This window comes from Lissotriton vulgaris, chromosome 3_1 (assembly GCF_964263255.1).
Source record: "Lissotriton vulgaris chromosome 3_1, aLisVul1.2, whole genome shotgun sequence".
Classification (NCBI taxonomy): Eukaryota; Metazoa; Chordata; class Amphibia; order Caudata; family Salamandridae; genus Lissotriton; species Lissotriton vulgaris.
In genome coordinates this window covers 1,296,918,222-1,296,932,966 of record NC_141689.1, presented here as the reverse complement: position 1 = coordinate 1,296,932,966, position 14,745 = coordinate 1,296,918,222, and the positions used below count along the sequence as shown (strand labels likewise).

Here is a 14,745-nt window from a genome sequence, read left to right as displayed (position 1 = left end):
AGTCCTGTCTGCGATGAGGCTGTGGAATGCAGATCCTAATCTTTAGTGGGGCTATGATATGGCTCTAGAGATCAAGTGTTAAAAACTCCCCCTCCAATCACTCCACGTAGGCCCACAAATGGAAGAGGTTATTAGCTCCACTTTCATGTCCTGTGTTTTATAGCTGTTGCTCATGAAACCCCAGATGTGCTCCCTCAACCTTCAGGGTCGACTGGAGCAAAGTACAAAGGCACACAAGAGAGTTTTAGTGCAAAGAAATGCCCACGTGTTAGTAGTAAAAGGATCAAATGATGAACAGAATGCTCAACAATGCAAACATTCACACCCAGTCACAAAGATCTGGGTTTAATCCCTCATTCTTTTGCTCACCAGTGGAAAGGGTATGCCCAGACGTGGGTCCTGTGCTACCTGTTCACTGGTTTCAAGCTAGTCTGGCTGATGAGGAACAGGGTCAAGACTGATTTGCATATGGCTGGGTCTAAACTGGGGTGGATTGGTGAGCAGAAATGGGTCAGTTGGTGGGAAGGGTGTGCACAGAAGTGGGTCCATGCTCACTACACCACTGGATTCAAGCTAGCCTGGCTGCTGAGGGGTGATGCCCAAAACCGTTTCTAGGATGCTTGTTTCTGGTCCAGGGAGGACCTGGCTTGGCAGTTCGGCCTGGAATGGGCAAGACTGATTTGCATACGACCGGATCTAAACTGGGGTAGCATGGTGAGCAAAAGAATGATTGATTGAACCCAGATCTTTGTGACTCAGGTGACTGTTTGCATTATTTAGCATCCCATTCATCAATTGTTGCTTTTGCTTTTGTTGCCCTAAATGGGAAGGGTATGGCCAGACGTGGGTCCTGTGGTCACTGCGCCATTGGATTCAAACTAGCCTGACTGATGAGGGGTGATGCTCTGAAGCCGGTCCAAGGACACCTCTTTACGGTCCAGGCAGAACCTGGGTTGGCATTTCAGGCTGGACTGTTCCCTAGAGGAACAGTGTCAAGACTGATTTGCAAATGACTTGGTCCAAATTGAAGTGGGGTGGTGAGCAAAAGAACAATGGATTTAACCCAAATCCTTGAGACTGGGGGTTAATGTCTGCCTTGTCCAGCATTCCATCCATCAATTTTTTCTTTTGCTTTTGTCGCCCTAAATGGGAACAGTATGGCTAGACATGGGTCCTGGGATCACTGCTCTACTGGATTCAAGCTAGGCTAGCTAATGCGGTGTGATGCCCTGAAACCGGTTCTAGGATGCTTGTTTCCGGTCCAGGGAGGGTCTGGCTTGGCAGTTCGAGCTGAACAGTTCCAATTAGGAAAGGATCAAAACTGCTTTGCAAATGGCTGGGTCCAAACTGGGGTGATGTGGTGAGCAAAAGAATAATGGATTAAACCCAGATCTTTGTTACTGGGGTAAATGTTTGCATTGTTCAGCATTCTATCCATCAATTGCTCTCTTTGCTCATGCTTTACTAGTGGCATTTTCACGGGAATCCTGACAAAGACATCTTTTCCATTAGAAAGGAGTTGTCACAACAAATTCAACAGGAAACAAGTTGCAACTTAGCCACTGCAATACGGGGTTGCTGCCCACAGTGACAGTCTGTAATGGCAGACAGGACACATATTGAAAGACAGCATTGGTGCTGGTGCACCCACCAGCCCGCAATGGCAAACTGGGCACTTTGAGGGCACACCATTGGTGCAACATGGATTCCATTCTGCAAATGGCAGGCTGGACATGTCTTTGGACGTACCAACGGTGTACACACACACCAGCCTGCAATGACAGGCTGTCCACATAATTGTTAATACCAGAGGTGCACTCACACACCAGCCTGCAATGGCAAGCTGGCCACATATTTGGCAATACTAGCAGTGCAACATGCACAGCAGTCTGGGAATGGAAGGCTGGTCGCATGTATGGACATACCAGTGGTGCACATGTACACCAGTCTGCAATAACAGGCTAGTCACGCATTTAGAGGCACCTTCGGTGCAAAGCACACCCCAGCCTGCATTTACAGGTTGGACTAGTGTTCAAAAACATTTGTGGGGCGATGCACATACCAATCTGCAAGAGAAAGTTGTCCATCCATGCAGAAAGCACCATCGATACTAATACACACCCCAGCCTGCAATGGTGAGCTACTCATATACCCTTGGTGAAACTGCACCCATCAGGGTAAGACAGCAGGCTGGACATGCACCTAGCTGCTCAGTCAGTGCAAATGCGCACCCCAGCCTGCAATGAAAGGCTGACCCCATAATCAGGGCACTATTTTTGTAACTGTGCCCCTATCTCAGTTAGTGATGCAGGTTGAATGTTTGTTTCAACAACATCACATGTGCATGTGCACACACCGGACCCTACAGGGAGGCTCGGCACTGGGTTACCACCACCTTAGGTGTGAATGCACACACCCACTGGACTGCATGGCCAGACTGGACCTACGTCCAGAAACTGCAAATAAGCACCCCCTTCCTAATGCTTGTAGAAAGGACGATCATACATCCACACTGCCTTGAAATTGGGAAAGTGCCCCATGCCCTATGGCCATAATACAGGTATCATCCACCCCCTGAAGGTATCCCCCATGGTGAGAGCTGACCCTCCTAGGTATGAAAAATCCCAATGACGGTTTGTTTCAACCTGGGCAGCGTACCCTCAGATGTAACTGCCCAACCTCTTACGTACCCCAGTGCATTGGAGGTGAGCGGCCCTCTCAGGGTTGGCCATAGAGTGTGCTCAGCCAACCTAAGTATGGGACATTCTTGATAGGCTCTTCTGGGGGGTGTCACACTCAATGCTGCCTCCCCCTGTTAGCCTGTGTCACCCCCGCCCCGGTCCTGGCATGTGTAGGAAGGGTGCACACACTTTCTCACTGCAGTATATGTGAAAGTGCCCAGAGTACTAGGGTCAGGATAGGAGAGTTAGCAAAACCCAGGAGAACAAAAAGCAAAATGTTTTCGGGAAATCCCCCTAAGAAGGGCCATGCCCAACACAGTCTTTCCAAGAAGAGGGGCTCTACAACCATTAAGAATGGTACTCAGTAACAAAATATGCATTTGACTACAATGGATGTCACAAACGAACACGAGTCCCACAATCCCAAGCTAATAAACAACTGGCCAAAGATTGAAAATGGCAGAAATGTAATAAATTACCATTGGAAATAGTGCAATACAGTTCAAGATCCACCAAGATTTCAATGAGATTTGAGTGTGAAAAGAGCATCATTAAAATCTTTCTCTGCAAGACTGGTGGAGAAAGTAGGGGGTGCCAACTCCTCACAAGGTCTCTACCCACACAGGGTCTTTGCTTGTCTAATGCATACATTCTATGCAATTTTTTAATGCCCCCTCTTCGAGTTTGCAGGAGCACCCAATCACTTAGCATTACTCTACTGATCAGATATGGGTCAGATGTGGTGTATTTGGAGTGAGATGACATTTGCATAACTATAAATTCTGATCCCTTTGTAAATTTAAGTTTGCACACAGGTAAGAAACCTGCAGGTCATTCTTAATGAGGGCCTAGAGTCTGTATCTCAGTTTTTCTGTCCACCTCATCCATGGGGTGCAGAGGCGGCTTCATAATAAAGACAAAACTTGCTGACCATATCTACTGTTCTTGTTATCTCTGCATTGGTTCCTGGTAAAATAGGGCTGCCTTCAAAAATTTTATTCAGCACTCGTGTTGCAACAGAGAAAAGAAACAGCAATATTTGACAGCCTCATAATACTCAGACTAAGGGGCAGTAATATCTGGTAGATACGGCATATTCCTGCCCATTTCTTTTACCGTAAGGCAGCACTGCCGGAAGGCCTCTGCTCTGTCCTGTCCCTGTGGTATAACCCAGGAGTATGTAAACAAGCGAAAGTCAGACTTTTCTGCCCACATGCATCAAGCATTTTTGGAGTCGCAAACGGTGCGATTCCTTAAAATCGGCAGTTTGCGACTCCAAAAATGCTTTTTCAGATGCATCATTATTTTGTAATGAAATTCTCTGATTTTGCGACTTTCCAGAATGCGATTGCATTTAAGGAATCGCAAATTTGCGATTCCTTAAATGCAATGCATCATTCTGAAATCAAATTGCGAAAACAAGGTTTGGAAGTGCAAATTACCACGAGGTTGAACCTCGTGGTAAATTGCGAAAAATGTTTAAAATGTACTAATTTACATTTTAAACAATGTCATGTTACAGACACACATGTCCTTAGGACATGTGTGTGTGAAACATCCATTTAAAAATACATTTCAGGGGTGCGGGGGGGGTCCTTTGGACCCCCCCCGGCACCCATGAAATTTTGTAAGTGCCACTCGCAATTTCCATTGATTCCTATGGGCCTTTTGGCCCATAGGAATCAATGGGAATAGCGAATTCGCAATTTTGAATTCACATAATATTTGCGATTCGGTAAAAATTGCGATTTTTACCGAATCGGAAATATTTTGCACTTTCTATGATGCATCCCGTTTTACGAATCCATATTTGCGATTCGGTAAAACTCGCAAATTTGGAAACGCAAAACGGGAGTTTGATGCATGTGGGCATTCTTTTATTGGGTGAGTATATTTAGGAACAAAATTCCAGAGAAACTTTTAGCGACAAACTTACTCCTAAAATACAAAAGTTTTCACAAGAAATAGCTCATTGCCTTACAAAATGCATTTATAACAACAGAATCGAAATGCTACAAAACTATCTTTGGTGCGATTATCAAGGTATACAAATGGCAAAAACTTACAGGAACTGAAATACAAATCCTACATTGTAAAAGCTGGATGTTTACTACATTCAGCTGCTCATAAATCTGGAACGTGTAGTGGATTCCTGAAAATTATAAGACACTGAGGGCCTCATTTATGAAAAGTGTTGCAATGCTGGTTGAAAACAGCCTTGTGACACTTTTTTTTGTGCCCTCCTTGAGACAACTTGGATGCACCGTATTTACAGCATAGCACTCCATGTCACAAGAACTGACCAGATAGGTCAGGGATTCTGATGTATCTGGTGGTGCAGTAATGACGCATTGCTGGAGTGTGTCACAAAATGGACGCAACTCCAGCAAGGTGTAATTAATAGATTTTACTGCACCACTTCTACAAGCCTTTTTTATGGGGGGACTCCCACCCTACAAACATTATCCCTAGCACAAGCATAAAGAGGCGGAGGGTTTTACAAAGTGACCCATCTGCCTAGATGCATCATTTTGCAAATATGGCGCAGTGTGGCACAATTTTTATGTCACTTCAGTATCACAAAAAGTGATACAATGTCAGCATAAGGTTTTCATTAATAAGGCCCCTAGAAATTAAAGGCAGTTGTCGAGTTCTGGAAGTGATCCAATGTGCAAAATTAACTCATGTGACATTTCCACGAGCTTGAAACATCCTCATGAGTAAATAATGGGGAAATATGGGTTGGCACGTTGTTAGACCTGGCACTATTGGCGTGGGTCTTCCTTCCATTTTTTGCTGTTGCCTCAGATGTTTTTGCTGGTTATAGATGCTTTGGGCACTGTCCCACTGCTATCGAGTGCGACAGTACAATGCTCCCTATGGTAAATTGATGAATGGATTAGTGATTCCATGATTGGCTGGTTTGGGTTACTTGTCAGACGCTACTACAGTGCACTGAGTGTGCCCAGGCCTTGTAAACCAACGGCTGCTGGTGGGCTTGCAGCAATGGTTGTGCCACCCACAGAAGCAGCCTGCAAAAGTGTGTCTCAGGTCTGCCATTGCAGAGCCTGTGTGCAATCTGGTACTGTCATGTTGACTGGGCAAGTGCACCTACTTGCTAGTCCCCAAACCTTCCCTTTTCTGCATATTAGTCACCCCTGCTGTAGGCCCAAGGGCAAGGGGCATTGTAGGTGATGTGTGTGGCATGTCCTAATAGTGAATTACATTGATTTTCGTTTTTCACTACTGCAAGGCTACCTTTTTCCCCTATAGGCCAGAATGGTCAGTTTGATTATTACATCTTATAATCCTAACTGACTCAGGGAACTAGGTAGAAATTCGAGTTTAGTATTCCTGAATAAAAGTACTTTTAGAAACTAGGTATTTTCTTGCCTCACTGTCCAAGCCTGCCTCTGCTAGGTTGTGTATTCCTTGTCTGGAGTTTGAGTGACAGGGGCTCGGGGATTCCAGGAGACAGGGTGAGTCAGCACAGAGCTGAATAGAGCTATCTGAATATAGATGGGTGGGAGGAGTTGCACCTGGGTCTGAATAGGGCTGTGCCTGCTTTCCACAATACTGGCTCCACCTCCTGAGGTGCGTCTGATGTCTCTGGCCAACACTGTCAAAGGAAAAAAGAAGTCTTGTCAACAAAGCGCTCCAAGTCTGTACAGAACTGGTTTGGACTGGGTACAGGCCCCTCTGCCTTCAGAGGACAAAGGAGTTGCTAGTACAAATATTGGGACACAGACCAAAGAATTTTAGATCACTTTTGGGTAAAAAAAGAACCTTTCCTGAGGTGAGGAACCAGAGAAACTGAGGAGGAGACTATCCATAGGCTGAGTGCTGTTTTGGGGACTGGCCTACAGTGGTTGTCTGACTGCCAAAAGGCTTTGTGCTACTTTCAAATCAACTTGTAAAGGATCTCCAAGGGCTTGAGATAAAGCTTGCCTCTTGCTGAAGTCTCAGGGACAACAGACTTCACCATTCAGCTCCCCTGACTTCCCATGCTGGGAATTGAAGTTCCTGCTGTTGAGCTGGGCCTTCTGAGAAACTGCGTGTTGCTGTGAGCTGGAAGCGTGACTCAATATGAAGAAGTGTGTTGCCGCCGAAGCCGCTGTCATCTCATCACCGGGGAAGAGTGTCGTCGTCGCAGCAGACGCCGTCGCATCCTCGGAGAAGCGTGCCTCTGCTGTCGCCTTCGTATCACCCGAAGTGCCTCGCATCACCGGAGAAGAGTGTCGCGGTCGCAGCAGATGCCGTTGCATCACCTGGTATTCGAGTCGCAGGGCCTGTCATGTCTCAGAAGAATCGTTGAGTCACCACACGGCCGTCGGACGTGCATGCATCATTGTCGCATCAAGGAGAAGCTATTTTGTTTCATTGCACCAGATCTTCATCGCATCACGGCGCTGCTGGTCGCATCGCCATGGAAGCGCAGTAAGAAACCGACGCATGACCTCCCCATGCGGAGAAGAACCAACGCATCCCCTACGCAGCAGTAGGGACCCGACGCTTCACTGTTCTTGAGTGTAAAGAACCAACACATCACCTTCCCTTCAACACTTTTGTTGTATAGCGTTACCCATCCAAAGTTACATTGAACTCAAAGTGTTGCGTTTTACATCTCAAGAGAACTAAGCTATTTCTACCATTTTTCAAGTAGAGTATTGTGGCTTTTTGGGGTTTGTGGTCTTGTGTTAAGTCTGAATAAAAATATTTATTTTTATACTACAACTTGTGTGGTGTCCATCTGTAGTGTTGTCACCGGGTTACTGTATGTGTTCACAAATGCTTTACACACTGCCTCTGAGATAAGCCTGCCTGCTTGTGCAAAGCTACCAATTGGGTGAGCAGGGGTTATTTTAGGAGTGTACCCCTTACCCTGGCTATATGTAAGGGTCCCTATTTGGTCAAAGGTATCTACTTCTGCCAACTAGAGACCCCCAAATCTAACGCACATATTTTTTTAAATTCTTCTCCAGGCAAATATTTTTCTCAAAAAACAAACTCCTTCCTCAAACATATACATAAAATATGTAGATGGTACGCTCCCACTTTCTGTCATGGCATGGAAGGCAATTAACAAAAGAGTGCCCTTTAAAAATCTGTATTATTGGACCAGGGGGTGATTATTTAGCATAGCCAAATGTCTCCAAAATACTTATTTTAATTAACAAAAAAATGAATTCTTACACAGTGTCCTGGAGATGATGCTTCCGATCTTGGACTTGATGTAGAAAACTCCTGTGGAAAAGAAACACATATGAACAAGTGAATAAAAACCAAACCGAGCATCTAAATTACAACTGTATTGTAGCAAAAGTGCTATTTATTACATCTTTGGTTCCCTTGCAAAAATGTTTGTCTTTGGTTCAATAATACTGCACCCTAGATACACAGTCATTCGAGGGTGCTGTATTACTGCACTACTCTAAATTACTCCCTAGGGAATTACCGTTGAAATTGGTGTTTGTTCAAGGACCTGGGGCAGCTCCTCTGCAATTGCCAAGGAGTGTCGCCCTACCGCTCAGAGCCAGCAGCAAAAAAATAAAACAATATTTCTTTATAATTTAATTTGTAAGTTGCTTGATCAGCCAGAGTGTGCAGGGAGGGATGGAACCGTGGCATGGGAGAGGGGAGGAGGAGTCCTACATGAACAAGTGCTCATGTAAGTTTGGCCGGCTGTCCCAGGCCAACAAAAATACGCATGCAGATTTAGGTTTCTCTAACAGCCAGGTTAGAGAAACCCCACAGACTCACAACCTGAGCAAACCGTTTTGCCAGCCTGCTCAGGTCAATCCCAGCGCTGCTTAGCAGCACAGGGATTGGACAGGTAGTCTGAGACGTAGTCACAGTATCTGCTGGACAAGGAAGTCCCAGCACCAAGGCTCAACGCGGGAAGCTGCCGCCAGCAAGTAAGTTTAACTTTTTTTAAGAATATTCTTTAGTATTATTTTATACAGTCCTTGGCCTCCCTCCTGACCCAGGCACCATCTTGTGCTCCTCCCCGTGCCCCTTCCCCACCCCACCAATTTTTGTATGGGATGGCCACCACTGACAAGGACGTCCACGTGTTTCTCTGATTGCAGGACATTTTTTGTTGGATGTTCTGCCAGGTGTTTTCCAGAAAAACCTATCTGTGGGTATGGTAATACGCTGCAAAGTTTGCTATTCTGATTCATTTAAAAAAATCCAATTTCATCAAACGGGATACCAAAATATACATAATGAGGCCGTAAACATATCTTCACAATTAAGAGGGAAACCAGCCTTTACAACGTAGGCTTCAGCACGTGTGCCATTTCACCACACGCGGAAGAACGCTTGCCATAACCACGCATATGCCTTAACCACACAAATGCGTGGTTTAGGCAGTTGTGTTCCAACTGTCTCAGAGGATGGGCGGGGAGAGGAACTGGAAGGATCGCAGCAGGAAGAAGGACCAGGCTACAGCTGTGTAAGTATGGCTGGGGGGGTAGGTTTCAGTGCTAGGGTAAAGTTTTTAGGGTGAGGGGCTGGGGTCGGGGTTAGATTTTTGGGCTAGGGGGCCGGGTTTTAGGGTTCAGGGTAGGGGATTAGGGAAGTTCATATGGCTTGGGCAAGTAGATTACAACACAGGAGGGCTGCATTTTAAGGCAAAGGGCAGAGGGACTGGGGTGGGATCTTTAACACTTATAAATCTTTACCAAACATGCCTTTACAATGAAATTCATTGTAAAGTCATGAGTGGTAAAGACACAGTCATTGTAAAGACCACTTGGTTAAGGCATGGATGATTTAGTCATGCATGGTTGTGTCATACAATCAAATTAGGTGTCTTTATCTTCCAAAAGGGATATGTGTTCCAATTAACGCCTATAGGCTTTTAGGGAGTATAGTCAGCATCCCACATGCTAGAGTCAAACCAGCACTGGAAAATACAATAGATCTCTCTTTGCTGCAGAGTGATTGGCGTTAGAACATTTAGAACATGCCACAAAGTCCTAAACCCACGCACAGCATAACACACAACTATTTTCTGTAGCAAGCAGCTGCTGTTCTCCTGCTCACTTTTATATATACCATTGTTGCAGTCATTATTCCTATTAATGAATAAAAGAATGCTTTTAGTGTGCTAGATCACTGGAAGTCAGGTCCACGTGGAATTCACATTGTCCTTGGGCTGGACAACAAATTTAAGAGCAGAAGTAGAAAAATTACAGCGTACTTGTACCAAATTACTTGTGATTTTGTTAAAGGACCAGTGACTCGTATTATGCTTTCTAAACTAGATACATTTTTAATAACAGCAACCAAAAATCACAAAACAACTACACTTCCCAACAAACAATGGCAGTGACTTAAAGAAACTTGAGGGGGGACCTCTGCAAAATACATGGAGGGGCCCCCATTTGGACTCACTCATGAGCTCCCAGGCCAGGGTATTGTACTGAGGGCACCCCCTTGGGGCTCAGGCCCCCCACACTGTGGGGGCTACAAGGGCCCTTGTTACGTCACTGAACTTTGGGTCACATTGTACAGGAAAAGCGTAATTGAAAGCCCAATCAGTCATGATCATATTCTATGTAAAAAGAAGTCACCGAGAAGTAACAAACTCTTTTCTTGCTGCCCTGCCTCGGGTTAAGTACTTCAAGTCACTCTTTCTATAATCTATGGTTAGAAATTAATTTTAAATGTGTTCGATATTGCATATCTGATATAAATTAGACTTAACTGGGCGGTTTCTCACACAGTTGTGCCTCTCACTTGCTTTGCTTTTATTCATCTAGATAGACATTTGGGCATTGCTATCCCCGTTTTGCTGCTTGGACACCAACAACTCTCACTCTTTCATGTGATGTAATTTTTTTGAAGAAATGATATGGACACTACACTGATCGGCATTCCTTGCAATTGTAGAATAGATTCAGCACAGGAGCAATTTACTAATTCTATGTCTCATTACTGTCCTCATGTGTTTATGGATTACATATGGAATGCCTACTCATGTCTTTCTGAGGATGCAATGAGGATTGGTTGAAGGTATTCTGTAAGTAGAAGCCAGATGGAATGGTGCATGGTATAAACTGTAAAAATGAAACTAACAGCTTATATAACTGTCACCCTTCTGATTTACTTACCTAGGATTCCGATATACATATTTGTTTGAATACCATTGCAGTTAGTTTTCATGTAAATTTGAGAATATGACAACAATAGTTATAAAGGACATACTATTTTTCATATTAATATGAATTTTAAAAGAGAATGCATTGATAAAATATAACCTATATTCTTCCCCTGCTGTTTCTGTTTTAAATTTCATGGCTTAAGATATTGGTGCCAGTGCAATTACAGCAAACTTGATCCCCTTCTGCTGCTAGAAGCAAGGTGCACACATTTAATTCTCAATATGTTCACTCTTTTGGTGAGTCTGTCTTTGTGGCCCTAACAATTCAGAGTTCAATGGAAAGTGGTAAATGTTATTTAAATCTAAATGTGCATTCTCATAAGCTTCATTAGAGTTATTCAAATTTCTGACTTTGTATGAATCAAAATGATAACCCTAAAGACAGGAGTATCCCTTTACAAGTGTCAGTTGTTCAACAGACTAAGGTTTACCCTATGTACGATGTATCTCTTATTCAGCATCCTAATCCCACAGCTGTTCCAAAGCTGTCCCTATATTAGAACCTAGAATGGTGACCCTTTTCACCAAAAGTGGAAAGTTCATTATGGGGCCTAAATGTCAACGTGTAAGATAGTCTGAATTTTAAGGGTTCACATTTTGGCATCTCAATGGTAATGTGTCTCTTTTATTACCAAGATTTTCAAGATTCAGTGAAACAAATAAAATGTGATTTGCTTCAATGATTCAAAAAATGGCATAGAGAGGGCCTGGGAGTTCTGGCAATATAATCTTTTAGATGTGGGGTATCCTCATGCTAAGATTTTCCCAACTCACAGAACAAACTGATGAGTCTCGGGTTCAGTAGACTCGGACTAACTGGGCTCAATGGGCTTTGCATTTTGATGATAATGTCAATGTGGCTATTTCGCTGGAAAACAAAGGGCCTGATTACAAGTATGGTGGTCCCACAGCAGGTGGGACCACCAAATCCATGGTGAGACTTCCCACCAGATCAGGAGTTTTTTCCTGGTCTGGTGGATGGTCCTGCAGTGGTCTTTCATGCTCATGATAGAGCCTAACAGGCAGACTGCCGATCTCAGAGTACCAACTGCACATTCCTGCACAGTGTGGCACACATGCTACACTGTGCAGGAACCGGGGTTGCAAAGTGAGGGGGGCACTACATGTTCCCCCAACATGCATCCCTAAGGCCAAATCCAGCAGGGGTCCTGTCCCTTTCTTGCCATCCTGCCACCCTTTTCATGACAAGCTCACTGCCATGAAAATGGAAGTGAACTTGCAAGTCAGAATATGCTCGGCGGTGCCAACTGTGGCACTGCCAGCATAGTCCTGCTAGGTTGAAGACCATAAGCCCAGAGGCATCCTTGACCCCAGCAGTACCGCCAGTCTCGTTTTGGCTCAACTGCTGCAGTTTTAATACTGTGGGTGGTCCCACAGTATGGCGGTTGTCAGACCAACGTAGTCGTAATTTGGCCGAAAGACTTGTTGTGTAAGATTTATTATGAATTGAGTGAACTTGCAAACTCAGAGACTGGTCCAGCAGCTCAGGTTTCCTTTTTATGTAACCTTTTCATGAAGAAACAAGGGATATAGATCAAGGCTTTTTATCAGTATACAAACCACAATATTCAGTGGTCAGGGTGTGTGGGATTAGAAACAGGTTTGGGTTAAAAAAGAGCAGGTCTAGGAACTGTTGCAACCATTACCATTTCAGTAGCAAGATACAACACTACCCAGCTAGTGAACAGTTCCAGAAATACTAACAACCTTCCTTCTTTCCTCAAAGGAGAGTGGGCTGATATGTCCCCAATAATAAAGACAAAGAAAAGCTTTTTCTTGAGGTTGTCATCATATTTTCTGCTCCTCAGGTAATTGGTTGCAAAATATGTGTGTCTTCAAATTTAGCAGGCAATTTAAGAGAATCCCTGGGTTCGTCAAACCATACAGGGTTTATCAAAAAGTGTTTTCTCTCCTTTGTTTCATAATGATCTGTTAGGCTTACAGATCTCTGGGGAAGAACAAAAGTTGGAGTGAGCATGACCGGACGGTAGGCCGGCCATCTGGTCACCTAGCCCCCAGGGCCATCTCATCACCTAGCCCGCAGGGCCATCTGGTCGCCCAGTCTATAGGGTCATCTGGTCGCCCAGTCCGCTGGACCATCTGGTCGTGCAGCCAGATGACTTGATGGCCTGGGATGACCCAGTGTCCAGATGGCCTGAGACAGCTCGACTCAGTCGCCCTTTCAGTCCGACGACCGTGAGATTGGGCAAGCGCTCCAGGCCGCTGCCTGGGAGAATCCTTACACAGGGTTTCTTGCCTCCCTGCTTAAATTGCCTGGAAGCAGTGGGAAATAGAGGGGCCCGGCCGGCCCAGGCCATCCTGTAACCCTGCTGACCCACAGGGGATGGTGGCCCCCGTCCAGCACCCTGGTGTGGCAGGGATGGTAGGGCATGTGGTGAAGGTGGCCTCCCGCAGGCCTGCATCGCCCCCTCCATGTCCCTCCCTCCAGCCTGGTGGCAGAGGGACCCACCCCCGCGTGTAGTGGAGGAGGGTGTCCGTGGGCGCCCATGCATAGAGAGACAAAAGCTTGGTTCAGAGGATGACTTTCAAGGGATCACAGCAAGGTAGCTGCTCCGCTACTCATGAAACCCTGACCCAGAATCAGATCGTCTACGAATGATTTAGCACCAGGTGTCCCATGAACATGCGGTGCACTAAGGGCGATAGAGGTGGCCCCCTTCTGTCCGTGCTCAGGTCCCAAAACGAATGCCTCTACGCACCGGCCCCCCGAAAGAGGCTGGCTATCCCAGACCGGCCAAGGATCCACGGCTCTGAGATATCGTTACGCTTTAGGGGGGATTCTGACTTAGAGGCGTTCAGTCATAATCCCAAGGATGGTAGCTTCGCACCACTGGCTCCTCAGCCAAGCACATACACCAAATGTCTGAACCTGCTGTTCCTCTCCTACTTAGCAGGATTACTATTGCAACAACACATCATCAGTAGGGTAAAACTAACCTGTCTCACAACGGTCTAAATCCAGCTCACGTTCCCTATTAGAAGAGCCAACATCGAAGGGTCAAAAAATTATGTCACTATGAACGCTTGGCAGACACAAGCAAGTTATCCCTGTGTTATCTTTTCGGACACCTCCTGCTTGAAGCACAAAAAGTCAGAAGGATCATGAGGCCTCACTTTCACGGTCTGTATTCAGACAGAAAATCGAGACCAAGCAAGCTTTTGCCCTTCTGCTCCGCTGGAGGTTTCTGTCCTCCTTGAGGTCACCTTAGGACACTTGCATTATCGTTTGACAGGTGTACCACCCCAGTCAAACTCCCCAACTGCCACTGTCCCCGGAGGGGGTCGCACCCTGTGGGTGCAGGGTGCTTAGAGCAAGAGCGAGAGCCCCAAAGGGGTCACCCCCACCTCACCGGGTAAGTGAAAAAATGAAAAGAGTAGTGGTATATCACCAGCAGCCCGAGGGTCTCTCACTTATCCTACAACTCTCATGTCTCTTCACAGTGCCAGAATAGAGTCAAGCTCAAGAGGATTTTCTTTCCCCGCTGATTCTGCTAAGCCCGTTTCCTTAGCTGTGGTTTCGCTAGATAGTAGGTAGGGACAGTGGCAATCTCATTCATTCATTCAGGACCATTACTAATTAGGGGACAAGGTATTTGGCTATTTCTGTACCACCTCGCGGGGGCTCATTTTGGGTTATTATGCTGCCCATCACCGTCAATTCGGTTTTTCTTCCAACAATACAACATTCTTTTGCTCCGGAGTACAGCCACACTGAACGCTGTCTTCACTGAAACTGGGATCAAGTATAGGCCAGAGATAGTACATCCTGCAGTACTATTCCAACAATTTAAAAATGTCTACAGACAGTCCTAAGAAATTAAAATATGATTAACAGGACATCAATAATCAATG

The 14,745-nt window shown here is 45.4% G+C and overlaps 1 pseudogene; it reads right to left on the bottom strand.

Moving 5' to 3' along the window:
• Positions 1 to 13,393: 13,393 nt before the first annotated feature.
• LOC147727794 (28S ribosomal RNA) lies at positions 13,394 to 14,384 on the bottom strand (annotated as a pseudogene; the record flags this gene model as incomplete).
• Between the last annotated feature and the right edge of the window lie 361 nt (positions 14,385 to 14,745).